The sequence below is a fragment of the Phasianus colchicus genome, chromosome 1, assembly GCF_987193195.1.
Source record: "Phasianus colchicus chromosome 1, bPhaCol1.hap1.1, whole genome shotgun sequence".
Taxonomy (NCBI): Eukaryota; Metazoa; Chordata; class Aves; order Galliformes; family Phasianidae; genus Phasianus; species Phasianus colchicus.
The window spans coordinates 32,806,712-32,827,880 of record NC_143436.1 but is presented as its reverse complement, the minus strand read 5'-3'; the positions used below and the strand labels follow the sequence as shown (position 1 = coordinate 32,827,880).

Genomic DNA, 21,169 nt, shown 5'->3' with positions numbered 1-21,169 from the left:
CATTTTAGACTCTGAGATTATTTTTTGAGAGGCCAAGATCTAGGTCACGAGTTTGAAATTATCCACAGAAACACCAGCCAATTCTTTTTTCTCTGATACTCTGTACATGTGGCGATCAAACCAGTATTGACTTTCGGCTGTCTGAAGTTTCATACAAGGAGCCACCAATATACATGTCTTCATAGCACTGGCCAGACATTACATCCATCTTGCACCTGGATAAACAGCTATTGTATGCCAACACAGAGAACGTCTGAGACAAATACTATGCTGTTGATGCCTAAGTGACACAGATCTACCTTCACATCCCTAGCCCCTCCACTGGGAACTGTAGATGCCTCCAACAAAAAAAATGTGCTCTGGGCCTCTACAATGTACAAGATATTCCTTAATTTCTCTAATACCTATGCACAGAAAGAAGGCCCTAGATGATATACAGATAACTAGACAAAATAAACTGGCAGATCTTACACTAGCTGCATTGTCATTTGATCATGACAAATTTGGGGCTAAAGAACTAAAAATCATAACAAAGACTAAAAAATTTCTACAGATAAACACTTTGGGAAGATGTCATCATCAGTGTTTAGAATTTCAATATCATTGTTTGCTATCCTGAGTTTCTTTTTTAAACATGAGGATGCTACAAAGCTTCAGGAGTATCTTCGATGTAGATGAATGGGGAGAAAGGGGATGGGGAAAACAGAGGGATGAATGGATGAATACATGAGAGAAAAGAAAATTAATTGGTCTTCTTCAGTATTCACAGACAAGAAAAAAATTCAACTTGTGCACTCTTACAGTTAGCAGAGAAGGAGAGATGATGAATTTATATTTAGCTAAAGAACATCTCCCCTGTGAGACACGGAAATTCAAGCATAGATGAATTTGAGGTTAACTTGCCCTTCAGCCACCTCGCTGTCTGAAGTGAAAAATTGATATCAATTGTTACACTTCAGTCTTTAGATTCAGTGTTGCAACTTGGCTGATAGGAGAGCTGCAATACCAATGAAGTCACAATTTTGTGTAATTGATGTATTTAATTGTGATAATGAATAATACATCTAGCTTTGAAGGGTTTGCTTCTGTAATTTCTTTTCAAAACTTTCAGTTCAACTGTACAATACTCAGTACATCACTAGTCTTACAGTATGATTTGATTACGCACAGGCCTAGCACAATTTTATTGTTTACATCTGCTGCTTGAATTATAGTAACTTTTATTTTGGACCTAATTATATTTTCCCATATTAACACATCTCAAAATGCCTCTGCTTTATCAGTCTGTTTAACCAGCATACTGGGCCCTTGAGTCTAAAATTATGTATATTTGCTTGCCATTTTCTTTTCTTACTGTTATCACACGAGTAATTCAGCTGTACTATGCAGCCAGATGTTACTACATACTGTTGATCTAATTCTAAATCCTTTTTGCCAAGTCAGAAATGAATACCATGGGATCATTTTGAACACATAAAGTGCTTACTGTGGGACAGAAAACAATGTGTCTTCTGTGAAGGATGAAATGTATCCCACAAGGCTTTTCAATAGACAGTAATTAACTCTTCAATATTTTCATACATTGTAGCAAGTCTTCCTTGTGAGTCAGAGATGAATTACTAAACAAAGAACATTAAGGTTTGCTTCAATGATGCATTTCATACTTACTGATACAAATGAGTTTCCTAATAACACATGAAGAGAGTTCATTACTAATAGAAAAATTCCTAATCTACAGAATTACCTTCCTTTCTATGTCTTTTCCTATTTCTCAGCTAAAAATGAGTCATTTTGAATTTAAGATCAAGGACATAACAGTAATTTTATGAATTGTAATGAAGTTAAAACTCAGTTCATAAACTCTGAGAATCACATCTTACTAAGCAGATAGATAGATAGATAGATAACCCAAGTCACTTAAGATATGGAAATAAACACTCCAAGGCACTTACATGTGTTTGGGTTTGTTTTTTTTTTCATTTTGCTGGTCACTTAATGATGGTCTACCCATGACTAGTAAGTTAAAGTGTTCATGGTGTCAAACTTGGCTAAAACACTTTTTTTTTTTTTTTTTTTAATCGATTCTTGGTTTGTCACTAAGCAGAATTTCTTCTTCTTTTTCCATCTGTCTTTATTTCACTATTCAACATATTTTCGAAGTGCCTGTTTTGTGGGGATGAGGGTGCATAAAAGGAAAAATTGCTTCTTCCTTTGTCTTCTGATTTGCAGAGGGTGTAATTTTGCCCTCATTCAAACAGATCTTTTCAAATGTTAATGATGTCAACTCTCGAATTGAATGGTTGTTATAAAACTATTTGGGGAAAAGGCTTTCTGTTTCACAGTTTAACTTCTGCACTTGAGTAGCTAATCTCAGGTCACCATGCTGATTCACCTTCTTATAACCCTATATCAATTGTTCTAATCCAAAACACAACGAACTAAAGGGTTTTCTGGCTGCCACTCATGGAGTCTTCTCAATTTTGTTCAGTCAGTTGTCCCCTAAATCTTAATTACCTCCTTAGTCCTTTACCTTTCTACTGCATGTCTCAAGGTCTCATATTCACTTCTTGACTGACACAGTTCCCACTGCATGAAGGGTCAAAACCAAAGTGTGTCAAAGAGACTTTCATCTCCACAGGGAAACTGTTTTAGATTTCCTTTTCTGTCTCCCCTCCACCTAGCCTACCAGCAACGCAGATCACTCAAGCTAGGCATCGCCTTCCTGCTACAAAGACCTCAAGATGAATTTGCATCAATCTGCCAGTTGAAATGTAGATTAAGTTTTCCTTCTTGAGCCCAGATGTCTTCAGGCAAGTGCCAGCCAACAGCATAGGCAAGTGTGTGATAAACCTCCTAACTGTTTTCCTGGGAACACTTGCCACTCTGTGCAGCCTGCAGGACAGTTCTCTTCCAGCAGCACCCTGACTGCCCAGCCTGCACCAGCATTTCCCCAGGTCTGCGTTCCCAAGGAACTGACACAGATCTACCTTCACATCCCTAGTCCCTCCATCGGGAACTGTAGATGCCTCCAACAAAAAGAGCAAGCCAAAATTTTCACAACATATTATCAAATATATTTTCTTTTTTCACAAATACCTGAAGTTTACTGTCAATAAGAGCAAGAGTTTCAGCTTTAATGAATGTGGCAGCAGTGGAAGAGAACAGAAAAATGACGTAGCACTTCATTCAAACACTTCTCAATTTCATAAAGGGGAGCTCCTTGTCACAGGACATGATGGACCATAATAGACATTCACAGTTTTTTTGTTTGTTTGTTTGTTTGTTTTTTACAGACTACACATATCCAGCCAACTTCTTTGGGGAATGGTATATTGAGCTGATTGAGGCATTAATTTGACATTTATGTCAGCTTTGACATGCTTTGTCAGCTTTCATGTTCTTGCAAGGGACACAGACTATAAAACATGGTGTCAGACCAGTGAAACTAGCCCTTAAATATTTCATTTTAGAGATCGAAGGATTCTAGATTGCATGATCAATGTAATTATCAGAGTTTTAGAGAGGATTTCTCTTAATGACCTCTGCATGTATTTAAAATAATAACATACTACTTACTAATTACTGACTAGTCCTGCTCCTTTGAGAAGGTTTCAAGGGAAAAAGTAATTACACCAAAATTAACAATAATTTGTTTCAAAAAATAAGTTATAAGAATTCCTACACTTTAATTCTTCCTTTTCTGTGCATCTAAGGATAAAGTTTCTTCTTTTCTTTAATGATGTATATTTTCAACGCAAATCCAGAAAGAGTGTACTTTCCTACAATGCACTTTAAACTTCATCTGGAAGGTAGAAAAAATAGGGGAAAAAAAAGTCTTATTTCTCAAACTGGCCTGCAGCCATGCCAGTATTCCTTTTCTTAAGACAGGCACTAAAGACATGAGTTTTAAGCTTTTTATCCTTCTCCCACAGATCTAGATTTCAGAGGACACCTTGTGGACTGCAGTATTTTGCAGCCGCTGTCAGTGGTTTAAGTATGGCCTGAACATATTGCAAAAATTAACTATTTTGAAAAAGAGAGTAATTATTATTATTAAATGCAGGAGTTTGTCTTTGGAGGCTAAGTGATTAAGAAATTTCTTGAGAGTAGGCAATAGCAAATTTAACTAAATCTAAAATAGTTTGCTACTAAGCACTGCAAAATAGTGGTTATCAGGAAAACACTCATTTCTTCAGACAATATTCCTATAAAAATCCTCAATAAACAATGTCATTATATCTTCCAACAAAGGCTGTATTCATGCTATATTCTTGCCTCAAGGAAAAGACTCTTCAGCTGTTGTGGGGCACAGACACAAGCTAATTATTCTTTCTGGATCAGAACTAGAAAGCCCAACACACCCAGACACTGATTTCTGGACAAATGACTGCTAAGAAGAGCATCTTCCCCTTTTCGTTTACCATTTGCAGCCCAACCGCATGATAGCTCGAGAGCATAAATACTGCTGTCAGGCTGATCTCAGGAAAAGGAGGGGGATGCACAGGACAGCTGGCCAGCAACAGATGGGAATATGCTGTTTCATCTCATAGGTTGGTACAGCTCCTGTTGCAGCACATGCTGTGCAGAAGTAATCCTAACTAATGCAGCATTGGTTTTCCAAAGAGGACCTGGCTTTAAATGATCACTGAGACCTAGAATTCAAATCACTTCCTAAATTCCCTATTCACTCCTTAAATAGTCCAGTCAGTCAAAGTGTAGATCCATTGTTTGTGCTGGAAATTAATCAACCAGATCTTGAAATGCCTTTTGGTTTAAGACAAGGTGAAAGCATACAATAGAATTCTGCCATTCAGTGAACAGGACTTGATACATCTGGTTTAAGATTTCTTGCCTTTAAGGAGAAAGTTCTTTACTCTTCTAATCACAAGAAATGCAAAAAGGTCATCATCTGTCCCAGTTACCACAAAGATGATTACTTTCACTTCAGACTTCATAGTTAAACTGGCTTTGACCGTCAACTGACTTCTGAAATAGTTAAGCTGCATTCAAATTAGACTGTTGTTATTGAAATTTACAATGAACAGAATTTATCTTTTATTCATTCTCAACTTTGTATAGACACCTAGGGTTTAATTTTGTTCTTTTGATACTTCAAATTAAATATTATTTGAAAACCAAAAAGCGAAACTCATTTGAAAACTTATAGAAGCAGAAATGAAGATACCAGTTCGTTCTGACCCTCCAAGCGAAAAGAAATGAATAAATTAAACATCTATGACTGTTCTCATTATCAGGGTGAACTGTAGGGTTCTTACTCCATGGAAACTCACTCTGACCCAAGCAGTGATTGCATGTCAATTTAAAGAATCACCACCTTGCCTTATTGCCTTAAAATGTAGATACTGTATATTATGGAAGAAGTCACCTATACATGTCATACACACAATATTAGAGCACAGTAATCCTTTATAACAACAGAATTACATCAAGGTTTAAATTACCAGAAACTGATATATACTAATGGAAAAGATGAGATTACACAACATGTAACAAGCAAGTCAAAAGGGACAGGATTTGACTGAGAAATATTGCTTTGTTGCATTACTGTATGCGGCACTGAGTCTTTATACAAAAAGTGTTATAACTTCACAGTGTATAACAAGACACCTTAAGCTCATATTTGGTAGATGCTTAGAAATTTTATGCAAAGGACACTTGTATGATCACATACAGATCCACAAGTGTTCAGTGGGACATTTTTTTCTTTATGCTTTTTCCTCTTTTAAAATGACTTTCAAGTAAAAAAGATCTTTATCAATAGCAATGTATAAACACAACTCTGTACTGAATTATTTTTAAGCATACAAATCAAAACTTAGAAAACATTGCATAGTAGTCATTAAATGTTATTTCTGTATTATTTATTTATTTATTAATAAAGAATCAGTTTACACAAACACATATGCAGTCTGACCCTTTTGGTTCATGGGAATGCTTCTGATTTCAAAGGGAATTTGCCAAACAGAGGTGGATGTTTTACAGTACTTATCAAGAAATATTTAAGTTTTAGAACTAAAGGAACAATTTTAGTGAATGCTTACACATAGCATTACACTTTTTCATCAGGAGCCCTGATTAAAAAATCCACAATGTCACAATATAAGCTCTATAAGAAACAACTGAATATGAATAAAATCAATATACAGACTAAATGTTTACAGATGGAAGCCTTTAAACAAATGCAGTGAGCTACAGTTAAGTTTACCTTACTCCCTTTGCTGCTTAATCTATCTCATCACAAACCAGAACATAGCTCAAATAGAGTTTTATTCCAAATCGGGACTTAATTTATGAAACAAAATTTTGCCTTTTCTATCTCTTTTCTTTCTCTTCAAAGTCACAGTGCACCCTTTCTCTTTGTTTTATCTTTCTACACTTCAAGGCCTACAATTTACCCACTATCAGCTTACTAGCTACCAACTCACTGTTATTACTACTTAAATAGTTAGAATTATTATCCTAACCTATTATTGCTGCTCTAGTTTCTTCATAAACCAGACGTTATTGCTAGTTTTACACATATATTATGCAATATCCATGCAAATCACAATCCCCATATCAGAGTTCAAAGTGTAATATAAAACCACAAGTACAGATGAAATTATATAGTTTATAATTCTCACACCTTATTTAATTGTGATATGTATGGTTCATAGCTTTTGTAGCAGTGTACATCACTACACTGACACTTTTATGATCAAGGAAAAACATCTATGATGATTCACTGTTGCTAAACCTGCAATAGTAATTTGTTGCAGTATAACGAATGTACAGAATTTTAAAGAGAATCATGATGATGGAGATAGTTGAGTGTTTTGCTAGTTTTCAGAATCTTCAGTACCATGAATCACATACAGCAATTTTAGTTCAGACTGATGGTCATTTCCATTTGTCATCCACACAAACTTGATTTCATCAGTTTTGTATTGTTTTGAATCACCAGATGACATTTTCTCTGCTCTAAAGACTCATCATCTGAGTATGCAGGAGTTAGATCTGGGTGAAACACTGTCATCTGAACTGAAATTCTTTATAGATCTTGAGTACCTTACCAGGAAAAAAAAAAATATATATATATATATCTTTCTCAAATTAGTTGCTGCAGACAAGCTATGTCAAAAGAAATGGAAAATCAGAAGAAACAAACAAACAAACAAATAAAAAAATTAAAAAAAATTTAAAAAACCACTTTAATACACTTTAATCAACATGTATGTACAAACATGATTTATTACCATCACATGGAATATCAGTGGAAATACCATAAAGTGATATTTAAGCATCAAGCAGTGATTGTTTTATGTCTGTAACTACATTGCACACATCTTTTTCACTCTCTTACTTTCTTTTGTTATGTGAGTTGATCATAGTTCTTCCTTCTCCACGAATTTTGGAAGAAAAGACAAACAGATGTTTATATTCCTCCATTTCTTTACATCTTTTAACTATTTAAGGGAACAGGGAGGGTTACTTGTAAATCAATTTTGTGTGATAATCTGAAAAAAAGCATTTGGGGAGGTAAGTTAAAGCAAAAGTAATTATCATATTCAAATTTGGCTGAAGTTGCACACTGCATCACACTTGCTCAAACATGACTCCTTTATGTAAGGATTCAATGTCCCCTCCACCATTATACTCTCTATATACAGAATACCTTTCTGTTATCTCCTCCTATTTTTACTAACAGCAAGTGGCTGCTTTTACTCTGGAGATATACAGTACTTCTGTTCTACACCAGGGTGGAACTATGTGAATAAACATGGGAGTTCCACTGCCTGCTGAAAAACAATTTTTTTCTAATCTTCTCAATATTTTCTTTTTCTCATTAACAGTTTATGTATAATATTTCATGTAGATTTAATGAGAATTAGTGAAAAAAATGCAAATAAAAAACATATAAAGAAAGTTATAAAAATGCTCAGTGGAAGTGTGAAAACAGTAACAGTTGAGTAGTTTTTTTTTGATTTTGTAGTTTGACCTAGTTACTTTGTCTTAGTATGTGGTAAGCCATCAGTGTGCTTCTGATATCATCAGAATCATGAACATGATAAGAAAAATTATGGTCTCTAAACCATTAACTCACTGTATTGAAATCAATGGCAGTTTTGAACTGTATTTTGAGCTCAGTAAGGACAGAATTAGATCTTAAGGCTGTAAACTCTGATAGCAGAGGTGACACAAAAAACAGCACTAAAAATGATCAGGTTATCCCCGTGAAATAAGCTCAATAAATATTTGTTTACAATGAGGTATAAACAGCCCCTGTAAAAATTTTTACAAGTATTAACCACTGGCAAAAGTTGGTTGGAAGTTGGAAGGAAGGAAGGACTTGCTGTATATGAAAAACAGAATTGGAAATTACTCTTGCATTTGCTTCAGTCAAAGGAATCTAATAATTTTAACGTGCCTACAGCTAAAACCAGTCATAGCACATTGAGTTCTGAGGTTGCAAAAGACTGAAACAGAGCTACTTGTGTCAATGAAATATACACCTACAGTGCTTGCTTTAAAAGCAGTCCATCATTCTTTATTATAAAAACCCCTGGCATGGCAGAAGAATCGTGTAAGTGTTCAGCAAGGCGGAATAGCCTTCACTCCATTGCTTGGCTTCATGCAGAAGTATTATGGTTTTTCTGTCCTCCCAAATCTTTATGAAAATAAGATGTATATTATGCAAACTTGTAAGTACAATTGATATTGCACTTATAAACTGTGTGTTATTTCAGAACACATGGAATTAATTCCCCCTGTCACCTATGCCTACTGTGACAGAGATAATCTACTTTGCCTGTTGCCTCAGCCACATTCAACTTGTCTTCAAATCTACTTCCTGCTCTCACTCATCTTTTCTCATATCAGTTGTGAGAGTTCTTGAGCTTCCTCAAAGTTGTGCTTGTCAAACACTTCGCTTGTGCTCTTTATCACTGTTTTATCATGCCCCTATCCCAATCCAAATAACTTCCACTACATTCTTCACTCTAACTCACATTTACATTACATGTGCACCAATTCTAAACTCTGACCTGAGCCTCACTGATACCCCCCTCTTTTTAAAGTTCCTTTTCACAAGTCTCATCTTCGAATTCTTAATTTTGTCAGAAATATTGGCAAACTACCAGACAAAAAATGTCAATCAAATCTAAAGAGTGTCACCATTTATTCACATTAATCCTTGGTAAAACTCTTTAGATATAGAAAGAGTGTAAGATTATTTCTTTTTGAAAGCATTTCACACTATTTAGCCAGTATATACTACAAAATCATTAAAAAGCCAATAGCAAATACTGTGCAACTTGTGCTGTTGCATTGACTTCTCTTGCATTTAATTAGTCAACTAGTTTTGTACGGATTAACACAGTGATCTGAAACTACCTATTACACTAAGCAAAGACAAAAGGAAATAGAAAAACAGCATATTACCTGTCAGGGAGCTGCTGTCCAAGACAATTATCTGAACTTGATAGATACAGAGCCTTTGTTCAGCTTGAACATTTAAAGACTCTTTGGAGATCTGATTGGCTGTTGATCACACATGATGTTTGGATGGTTTATTTTATGTGACCAATTGCCAAATCAACAAGCATCTCAAATTGCTGAGGCAAGAAAGTTAATGGTGAAGCTCAAGGCTCAGAACGTGATCCCACAGAAGGGCATCCTTTGTTTATCAGCATTGCATGGGATTTCTTTCACAGTTTCTTTGTCTGTCATACAGGACTTTTTTATCATTGCCTGTAGAAATGTATACATTCAAAAGAGCGTTTAAATGCTACATATGTGGGGACATCTGAACATAGTGTATGCCTAATGCTACAGGAATTCAGCATTTACAGAGATGCTGGGTGTGAACTTCCTTCTGAAATATTGAGCATTAATATGATTTTGTTCAACAAAATAAAATTTTATACAAAATGCTCTGGCGATCATAAGCAGAAGCTTAAAAGCAAAATGCAGACACTCAGTCCAGCTAACAAGTTGCAGAAGTCTAATATTTTTTCTCATTTGAAGAAAATTGTCCAACAATTAACCATAAATATGCAATTAATGTAGACTTTTTCAGATTGTTCCAATTACAGACATAGTAAAATTCCACATTAGTCTTTGTAGAGTAAATAGAAAATTCTTTGAATTAATAAGCAGTGCTAGTTACTATATTAATCAAAAAGCTGTATTTTGCTGACAATAATGCAGAATTTGCTTTCTTAAACTCCAGAATTTATTTTACATTATTTCTTTAACTATACAAAAATTCACCATTTTTGTATAGGAAAAACAATCTAATTATTTGCAATACTGATGATAAAATAAATGCATATATGTATAAAAGGCAAGTTGTACCTTATATCAAATCATAACTTCCCTCAGGAATTCTGAGCCAAATGCATTTTTTTTTTTAACATCAAAACTCCTACCTTTTTAATGGCAAAAAAGACATTAACTATATTGTTGGAGAAGCAAACAAATTGTATGTGTTATAGTTGTTGTTTTTCACCAGCCTCATTTACCATGCTTCCCTTGACCCAATAAAGGCTGGAAGGGATGAAACCGCATGACCAAATGAAATGGAAAAACATTCTGCCAACTCAGATTAAAACAACTGAAACTTCTCCTTGTCCACTGTGTAACTGATATTAAAGTCTTAAAGGTCTTAGAAGTGCATTTTTGGGGAATATCAGAAAAATGGCTGTTGCTTCACAGTCCAGCACTTGGAATATTCACAGGGAAAGAAGCAATTCCCACAATTTTTTTTTTTATTATTTATCTGGAGGAAAAAAAAAAAAAAAGTGATGCGCCAATGGTGATCAGCATTTAAAAGAGCTGTGACAATCTCTCATGGAAAGTGAGATGAATTTTAGAACTCCTATAAGCACACCCAGTGTGAGCACTGCTTGAAGAAAAATACCAGCCTAATCATGAGAAAATATTATCATTTAATTGATCTCTGTACTGTCTAAAACTTTAATTTGAAGCTGAAATGGCTCCTTCAGGAAGGATGAAATATAGTGGAGATAATATGTAGCAGGAATAGGTAAGCCTCTGATGTAGAACTGCAGGGAGGGCTCTTTGCAAGGGGTGTCTGTCCCAGTACAACGACAGGAAGGGAACGGGTTTGCTGACATATGCACATAAGAAGAGAAAAAAAAGGAAGTAAACATGGGTTGTTGAACTCTGACAGAGAGCATGTGGTAACAACAATAGCACATTTCCTATTATTGGAAAAAAATAGGAAGCAAGCTATTGTTTGTGCTGGACACGCTCTGTTAAATTTTGACAACTCGTATGTAGTTGTGGGTGCAGCTTCTCACTTGTGTCAGCAAAGATGTTCCCCCCGCTGTGGCCTTCAGGAGAGGCCCTTCCTTTCACAGGCTCCTGGCCCACCTGGGGAGAGCCAGGGCAGGGGAAGATAGATCAGCTGTGGCCTCAAGATTTCTGCATCCACAAACAGCAACTGTAGAAAGAGAATAACAGCAGGATAGCAGAAACACCCTAGAAGGTACTTCCATAGTTGTCCTCTGGGGACACTACATGGAGTCAACACCAGCAAGCCCGGAACAGCTCTAACTGGACACCATGGTGGTGAATCAGAGCTGGAGCGTGTCCACACACTTCAGATAGCAAACAGAAGGGCTTAAATCTGTGCCTACACTCAGGCTAACCTTCTAAATACAGGGAACTGAGCATGAAGTAGAAGGTCAGAGCTCACATTAAAGTGCACTTCTGAGTGACAGAGCTAATTGGCACAGGGCACACAGGTGGCTAGCAGCTGGCCTCCAGTTCACCGTCAGCTTGAACTTCACAAAAATAAAGTTAATGCTGTCTTGGTCTATTGTCTACAAAAATTTAGACATACCAGGGGCTACCACCCAACTCAGTATACAAGACTAATCTACCAGCATATTTTATGACCAATAGCAGCAGTAGATTTTTAAGTATAATATAGATATAGCTTCTTGAGAACTCCTCTGAGATGGATGCCTAGATGTAGCTACTTTACTGCACATTGCTGCGCACTCATAAATAGGCACATGCTCATTAAATTTAACCGCTGACTCCTGGAAGAGTGCCAGACACCAGAAACAGGCTGAGAATTTCTTCTCAGATCATAAGCTGAAACTGTAAAAATTGAGGTAAGTTCACAATAATCATTTACTTTGGATGATCACCAGAACTCCAGCTCAGTTTTGCTACTCAGTAATGTCTGTTCCAGGACATCTGCTTATTAACAGGCACCTAAAAAATAATCTCTTTTGCATACAGCCAAGCGACATATTTAACACTTCAGCACAATTTGTCCTTTGATCACAATCTAAGGATGTTTTCTTTCTTGAAAGAATGCTTTACATTAGCAGTGGCAACAGTGCTTTAAGCTAAACATTGGTTTGCAATTTGGTCACTGTTTTTTCTGCTGGCATGAATTTTTTTTTTTTTTTTTTTTTTTTGGCTCATCATCTTCAACATCTCAGATATTGGGAGAGAATCTCTATTTCTCCTGCCTCTCCTCCTACTATGTAATTTTAGCTTTTCACATTTTAGGGAATATTAAGGTTTGTAATAAAGCCTTCAGTGTATTCTTTGGTTTACAGACCATTTGTGATTCTTTCTGATTTAAAGGAGGGATTCATCACAGCCATCTTTTGACACTGAGAGTACTGGCATCTACATGTGATCTCAGTATCTTGGTTCCATTTATAGTCAATGGTCAGAAATAAACTTCTGAGATCAATATCACCTTTTCACATGTCTGAATTACAATTAAATGATCTGAAACATAAACATAGCTATATCCATCCATTATATAACACAGACAGATAACTAGCTCAATTATACATATCTACGCTGCCAAGCTCTGCATCTGATCAGGTTAATCCACCCCTATATGCCCAGAATGCATTTTCTTAGTATGGAATACTATATTAATGACTCAGATGCTTCTTCCTGTTCAATCTGAAGTTTTCTTGGAGTGGGAAGAGATTTTTCTTGTTTATTTAACCTGCAATAAAATACGAAATTGAAAAATACATTTTCTGAATTCTAAAAAAATGGTTCTTGTGATCTTCCTTGAAAGAGATCCACAACTTAACAGCACAGTGTTGAAATCTGAAATTTTGCAATCTTTTCTTTATTGCTGTGAAAAATAAGCTCATTTTCGCTGAGCAATGAGTCTTTGAACAGCATGTGCTGCAATACTCATATTTTGTACAGGATTTTCTTTTGCTGTGTTTGTAAAATGCGTAACTCTGAAATACTGCATTACTAACATTTTTGTGGCTATCATGGCAGTGTAGAGGAAAATTTATGGAAGATGAAGATAAACTATCTCATGCCTTATGTATATACCATAGCCAACTAATACTATCTATTTTGAAAGTAAATATATAGCAAAAGAAAATCTCTTGCCATCTTTTTATAAAAAGAAAACAGTGACAGATTTCATATGTGCAGTATTAATTCACAATTTACTCAACCAAATCATAGCATAAACCATCCAAACACCAATTAAAACTTGAAACGATGTTCAGTGCCTTACAGAACAATGCAGAGGGCAGCTTACCTTATGTAAAGACTGGACAGTTGCCCAGAGCTGCAGAATTGGAGAGGCAGCATTTTCAGAGCCAATTTGTGACTGCACTAATTAAATTGCTAATAAGGCATTAATTTTTATAAGGTATAGATACTTTGTCTCATATTTTTTCTGGAACTTTCTGAGACTGTACTTTGTAATAGCTGAATATATAGCATTCTAAAAGTATAAAAAGGGGTGGTATTAAAAATGATTTCTTACAAATGTTGGAGTAGAGGCAGCAGAATATATTTTGCTGAAGGCAACAAAATAGCGAAGGCTGTTCCTGATGATATAGTTAGGATATGCATCAGGGATAGCTTACTACCAACCAGGACAACAATAACTGCCAGATATGGTAACAAGACTTTTCAAATAAGCTCAAGAATTTCCTAGTAAATCTATTTGCAGAAAAAAAAAGTATAATATTCATTTAAAATTATTTTCCATGAATTATGTAAAAAGCATTATCATTCAGGCCTGAATGATAATGTTAGCTTAGATAACTGCATATATGCAAGAGCTTGAGTAATAAGACATGTCATAAGGCATGACAGTGCCTATTAAAAACAAGTTTCAATGTGTAAGGTATGAAGAAAATGCAAATACGAAAATTATACTGCACATCACATTGCCTAACATTGTGTGAACTCACAGCCTTTGGGGCTGGGTCTTGTTTGATTCTCCTGTAAGCACTCTTTGACAGTGGCTAACATTACGGACTCAATGGAAAAAAACACAAAGAATCATGAAGAGACAACAGTAGGAAGAGACTGACCTGATGTCCCTGGGCATTAAGATTTTTTATCTGCCTCCAAGGTGAGTGATGGGAAAGAGGCAGCAGTAATGTCTCCCTCTTGTATACCATCCTTCAGAATGAGCCAGACGCACTGGTGACTTACAAGCCACAGCAAGCACAGAGGACTGTGAGTACCTGTGCACAAGCTGCAAATCTCAGGCTAAAGAAAAATATCAATAGTTTCTTTCTTGCTACCTGTAATTTGGCACTGACTGCAATGGCAGTGCTGCAAAAACACATGCTCCCCACCAGTCTGCCAGCCCTTCCCAGCAGTGCCTGCCTGCCCCTTGCTGATAGTCCTGTGTCCACTCTGCCTCCCTAATCCACCAGCCTCCAAGGCTGCCAGGCTTACCCTCTCACTGTTACAGCTCAAACAGTTCAAGCATACACCAGGATACAAAGTCCAAGGTAAGGAAAAACCTCACAGCTGATCTCAGGCTTGTTTGCCACAGGAGTGATGTTTCATGTTTCTCCAGTACCTCGATTTCCCCTCAGTCTTCCTCATTATTTTACATTTTGCTATATGAACCATCACACACAAAAGAATGAATTATCTTTAAAATTATTATTATAGCTACAGATCACTGTATGAGGGCAGAAGTAGCAGCTGTGGTTATTTGAATATCACTTAATGACTTAAAGAAAATCATATGAACCCAGTGGCTAACTTCCTCGGTTTAAAAAAAAAACAAAAAAACACAAAAAAACCTGTAGCTCATGAGGGACAAACGATGCTCAAATCACTAACATATGCTTGCAAATTTTCTGTTTTATTTGGGTCAATTTTAATTCTGATACCAAATTCCTTCATTTCTCTTTCATGAATTACTGTGTTTGCAGACAAGTAAAAAAATACATTTCTGTAGTCATATCAGATCACGTCTGTGAGACCAATTCTGTAGAAATAAGTGTGTGTGCATGAAGCTTAGTGAGTTTTAGAAAAGAGAGTGTTCTGCAGAGGAGACAGGTTGCTGTGAGGACATTGCAAAATATAAAGGAAAAGGAAAAAGAGCTTCAATGGAGTGTTACTACTGCCTTTTCTGGTATCTTAACTTCGAATGGCATCAGTCTTCCAAAAGTCTCCTGTAACTCTTAGTTTTAACATTGTAAATATTTGTAGTTTCATAGCTATGCTAAGCAAAAAAATATTTGTTTCCTGCCTGTAAGAAAGTTTCCAGCTTTTAGGTTATGATTTACACACACAAAACTTTAAACATGTGTTGTCTTTGTTGGAATTTCACTTGTTTTTTATCCAAATGGTTAAGGGAGGCATTTAAAACTAGTAAGCAATAAGTGCAGGCACAGATTAAAGAGGCAACATGACAGTCGTGCTTGGGTACACAGTACTTCAATACACAAGCACAGTGACAAAAATATCCAGAAACTGATGAAATAATTTTCTTTAAAGACAAGGAGACATACCCTGTAGTGATTAAGGGGTGTAGTGTAATTTTTTTCTACTTTGCCTAGAGGGGCAGCTGTTCTGGCAGAAGCCTTCACCCTCAAGGGATAACTCTTGGCTGCAGTTTCTACCAACGTAAAGCTGGTTTATTTTTATGGGCAGAAATCCACACAAATCCTGCCAACAGACTCCTCAAGAGAGATACAAATTTTATGCAGCTCTCAGCTGGCCTGAATGTCACTTCAGCAGCACCTTTCCCTCACAGTTCACTTTTTTCCTCTTTCAGTTTTTTCCTCTCTCAACTTATCAGCCACCTTGAGTATGTCTATTTGAGAGAAATTTAACAGCTTTAACTTCCCCAGGTATAAGATTCAAATCACTGTACTAGTTTGCTGTGGATGTACAGCAGCTGTTTTGTCTTTTTTAAAGATGGTAAACTTAGCACAGCCTCTCAAAAGTCAACCCTGGTTCACAACCAGGCTCAATCTGGTCTCTATTTATACTGCCGCATTTCAGAGTTTAAATTAAAGCCAGTGCTCTGACAGTACTGTTCATCCCTTCCCTTTGAGGCATGGAGCTTTTTTAGGTATCTTGGGCTACAATGGCTTTCCTCAAGAACAGGGCAGCAAATGAGTCAGTTGATGCATTTCTGGACTGCCAGAGAGTGAAAGTCCAGCAGTCTAATGGATTATAGCAGGTTATAATGGATTATACCATTCCTGCCTTTCTCTATTTTCAAAACTTTGCATCTTCTCACTGCTGTCACCAGTCTCCTACCCCTATTCGAAGAATCACTGCAACAATCTCTAAGACAAATAATAATAATAATAATAATAATAATAATAATATGTAGAAGTCCTACATAAGCTTTTTTTCTCTTTTGGACTAAAGAAAGAAAACAGCTTCTCTTGATTCCCTTCTGCAGTACAAAGCAGGTAGCCCATTCCCCCTCAGCAGGTCTCAGATAAAATTGTCTACCATGTGAAGAAATAAACAGCGATTCCCTCTGGCAAGGTCAGAGGGGCAGATGAAAATGACCCTGGGAGCATGAGTTTGACCAAATACAAAAAGTTCTGTGCTCTGTGGGGTTTGGTTAAATAATTCAGGTCCAGCCTTTTAGTAACATAAATGCAAACCATTCTCTTCTCAACTGTGGTAACAGAAACAAACACATAAAGTTAATGAACCCAGCAGAGATGGACCAAACAGTTCAACCTCCTCTTTGGAGCAGTGAGAACACCATGAAGTAACACTGGCCACTTCACATTGCAAAACAGAATCTGCTCTGCTTTGGTAGGATAAATAAAAAATTCCTTCATTACTGAAGTTCTTCAGTCTTCAGGGTGCTAAATTTACTGCTAATTTCTGTCTAAAAGATCATCTGTTCTGTTCTGGCAGTTCGTGGGCTAAGGCAAAGTAATGGCAGTAAAACATCTTAAAGTATTCAATCCTTTTGCATTCTTACTGGGTCCAGAATCTACACTTCCTCACTCCCTTGTACTGCCAATATGCAAGTTCCCCTCCTTCACCCCCATACCATCTTTCACACTGTTCTTGTAAGAAATAGTCTTCCTTTTCTATCCATAAGTATACACTATTTCTCCTATAAACCTGTCATAGAAATGTTCCAAAGGAATCAAAAAAATCTTAAGGAAAACGCTTTCCTCTGTATATTTGACACTTGCAGTGGATCAATATAGATTCTAAACTTTACCGAAACACCAAAACATCCTGAAACTTCAAACAACTGTATTCATACCTTTTTTTTCAGTGCTTTCCTATTTTGTTCATTTATCTCCTAGTATGCAGTATGTTGGATATTTCTTCCTATTTTTTCCTATCAACTGCTATTTGTATATATGCAACATTATTTCTATTAGAAAACTACCATCTCCTGACTTACATATATTCAGTTGCCTTTATGAAAAACAAGAAGATGCTTCTTTGAGACTACATCAAGATGCAAGATGCTCTGCTTATGAAACCTCTGTATCTGCTGTTCAATACACTTATAAGCTGGGCTGTTCAGATTAAAGTTGTAATTTCTGATTTTATCCTGTAAGAGTGTTGGTTAGATGAGAGGATTGATTGAGATGTAGGATTTAAACTCCAGTTATTAAGAGTTAACAACCTCCTCATCTAGGACCCAGTAATATGAAATTAAAGATTTAATTTAGGTTTGACAATGTTGCATACAAAAAAAAATGTATCACTACACCTGAGATAAAGCTGGTAAATGAAAGGAAAAAAAAAAAAAGAAAAAAGAAAAAAAGAAAAGGAAAAAGAAAAAAAAAATCTTTAACTAACTTAATAGGGCTAAAGATATATTCTCCATCCTCAATGAAAAGTATCGTTCAGTATTCTTTGAGAATTCTATTTTACTAGACTAGCAATTTGGTTGTAACATTCTAAAAATAAACTTGTACATATCAACTAATTCTGCTATTTTTTCAGGAAATTGGTATAGGAAAAAGAAAAAAAAATAGTGTTGCTGAAACAACTTAATGAGCAAGAACAGGATTAAAATCATTATTTTCAATATACAGCCTTTCAGTAATACTTAAATACATCTAGAAGTGCAAGCTGATTACCTAGTTAAGAAAGAATGTCTTGTTACATTATCGGCTATTTATGCTGTCAGAGTCAGAAAAAGAACTTGTATTAGTTGTGGAAAGAACAGGCCTTTATATCTGATCACACATGAACATATTTTTGCAGGTTGCATAAAACAATCAACTTCACTATTAAACAGAATGGTGGAAACAATTTTTTTTTTTTTTTAATCATAAAAATAATTTTAAGTTGGAAAGCTTCAGGTGAATCAATACATCCTTATGCGTTTGGACAGTACCAAACATGGAAATGTACACATGACATATTCATTTCTTATGTCAAAGTGCCTTTTTAGTGGTCCAAGTGAGAGGAAGTCATCTATGCATGTGTAGATGAACTTTGCAAGAAAGCACTGTAGGATGAGTTGACGCTGCTGTACAATCAGTAAGTGGGGAGCAACTTATGGAACTAATCTAAACTGCGGAATCCATGTCTCCCTCTCCTGAAGTCACAGACTATCTTTACTCAAGGAAATCCAAAAGATTAAATAGATTTCATAGATTAAAGCACCAAGTGTAATATTAAGTGAAACAGTCCTGAACATGCCTTTTTGCAAACTACTTCTGGAACTCAAGATATTCTCAACCTCAGTCTAAACAATGACTAGAAGATTCAATGCCTAATTTTTACTTTCTAGACTGTAGTTCTAAGGTTTGAGAATTGTATTGTTTAATGGTTAGTTTTCCTCATAACATATTTGGTATTTATTCTTTTTAAGCATCATGTTTGGAAGAAATTCTGTTATAGAAAAGTGTAACATTTTGTGATCAGATAATTCATCAATAACAAAAATGTTGTGAAGGCCCACAATTAGCACACAGATATATTAAAAGCTAAAGTCAACATTCTTTCTACTACTTTCTCAGAAGTAAATAAATAAATAAATAAAAATCTAAAGACAACTAAAGACAAATCTAAAGACAAATCTAAAGACAAATCTAAAGACAACTAAAAACTACTGTGAAAATATGATCCATCATTCTGTTTCTGGTGGCTTGAAGGCATTAGCCTTTGTGAAATTCCACAAAATAATGACATCTCTTGCACTTCTAATCTGTTTTCACCTCTTCAGTTTATCATTCTTCTAAAGCTACATATTTTCCTTTACATATTTTCCATGAGATCTGAAAAGCAGAAATAATAAATAAATAAATAAAACACTAAGGGTAAAGAATGTAAACACTTGCAAGTCTAGAGGTAACATATATACTGGTTATTATATTATACTCCATATAAAAGCTATCTTACAAGTGAGGATGTATAAGTTTCTAGTTTTAGCATGGAAAACACAGCATACTGGTGAGATGAGCAGAGCAGAATATTTACCTCAATATTTCCTCCTGTTCTAATAAAGACAGAAAATGCTCCCACAGAAAGAACTGAGGGGAAATAAAGTACATAGAAGAACACATGGGAGTATTTGTTTCAAAACAGAAATCATTTTGATAATGATTAAGAGAAATAATTTTCATTTAAACTAATCAGGCAAGTCAAAGCCAGTGATCCAAAAGTCTTTGAAAGCAATCAAAAGAGTGTACTCAGCCCTTAATGTATGTAAACAAAGAGCAAGCCAGTGGAATTGCACTAAGTACGGAGATGAAATACAGAACTGGAGTCACAGAAACAGGAAATGCCAATTAGAATTATGGTCATATTTTTTGAGTGCATCTCTGAACATAATTGACAGAAAACGCCAGTGTGTGTTTACATGTCAGTTTTAAATGTCTTTCCCTGGTTTCTCAGCCTTATCTGAGTTTGGACCTTACATTCACTAACTTCACTTATAAACCTCTTTCACTCTTCTAATAGAGCTAAAACCAAAAGAAGCCATTTATGACACTGCGCTGCAGTGTTGTTATATATGAATAAAGAATTAACCTAAATTGAAATAAAGCACTCATATTCAGCATAACAACATCAAAACATCTCCTTTGGATAACTACATCAGAAAAACATGAGAATAAAGCCTTTATGCCTCTAGACAACATAATTATATCTACAAAAGAACAAGAGCAAAGGGTCTTCTTTTCCCTTATTCTTCACAAATTCAATACATGCTTCATGCTTTGTCAGTATTGACTATTATGGCCTATTCTTTTCTCATTTTCCTCAAATATACAACCCAGAGGTCTCAAAATATACAAGTTTTTATCACTTTTTGCCAAAATTTGGTACTGTGACTTCTAATCATGGGCTACTGAGTCCCCTTATTCACCTTTAGTAGAAGTTGAGAGTGGAAGAGAGGCTGCATAATGGAAGACAAGGAGTTAGGAGCCCTGTGTGACACAGTGAGCAAAGATAGTATAAATTCCTCAGGACAGAAAGGAAGTCCTTAGTTTAATACTACCTAGAAATTATTATAAAGAGTACATCTTAAAAAGTATTTGGTAATTGGCTGATAGGCCCACTGTCTTTTTCAGCTTATGACACCAATTTCCCTGTCAGTGAGGATCTGTTCTCTCCACCTGCTCCCTGATGCACACCTCTTGCTCAGCTAGCTTTAGTCTCCGTCCCAGACACACCTTTACCTGACCCTTAAACCATCCTTAGGTCCAGCTGGTAGTTCACATCTCCTCAGTCTCCATTTCTAACATTAGCATTGCTGAGAACAAAATTCAAGTTTCAGACCCAAATGCAGTCCTATTTATAGCATCATAGAATCATTAAGGTTGACAAAGACCATGAAGTTCATCTAGGCCAACTGTCAACCCACCAGCACCATGCCCACTAAATTATGTCACTCAGTATTTCTTGAACACCGTCAGGGCTGGTGACT

At 35.8% G+C, this 21,169-nt stretch overlaps 1 protein-coding gene across 4 annotated transcripts in view; it reads right to left on the bottom strand.

Moving 5' to 3' along the window:
- Positions 1–21,169, bottom strand: part of SLC16A7 (solute carrier family 16 member 7) — an 83,892-nt gene that overhangs the window by 56,265 nt on the left and 6,458 nt on the right. Inside the window, exon 1 of one of the 4 annotated variants that reach the window (XM_090138164.1) lies at positions 9,442–10,052. The exons of the other annotated variants lie outside the window; for them this stretch is intronic. The gene's annotated coding sequence lies outside the window, so the exon portion shown is untranslated. Of the gene's footprint in view, positions 1–9,441; positions 10,053–21,169 lie in introns of those variants that run through there. 4 annotated transcript variants of the gene reach the window in all.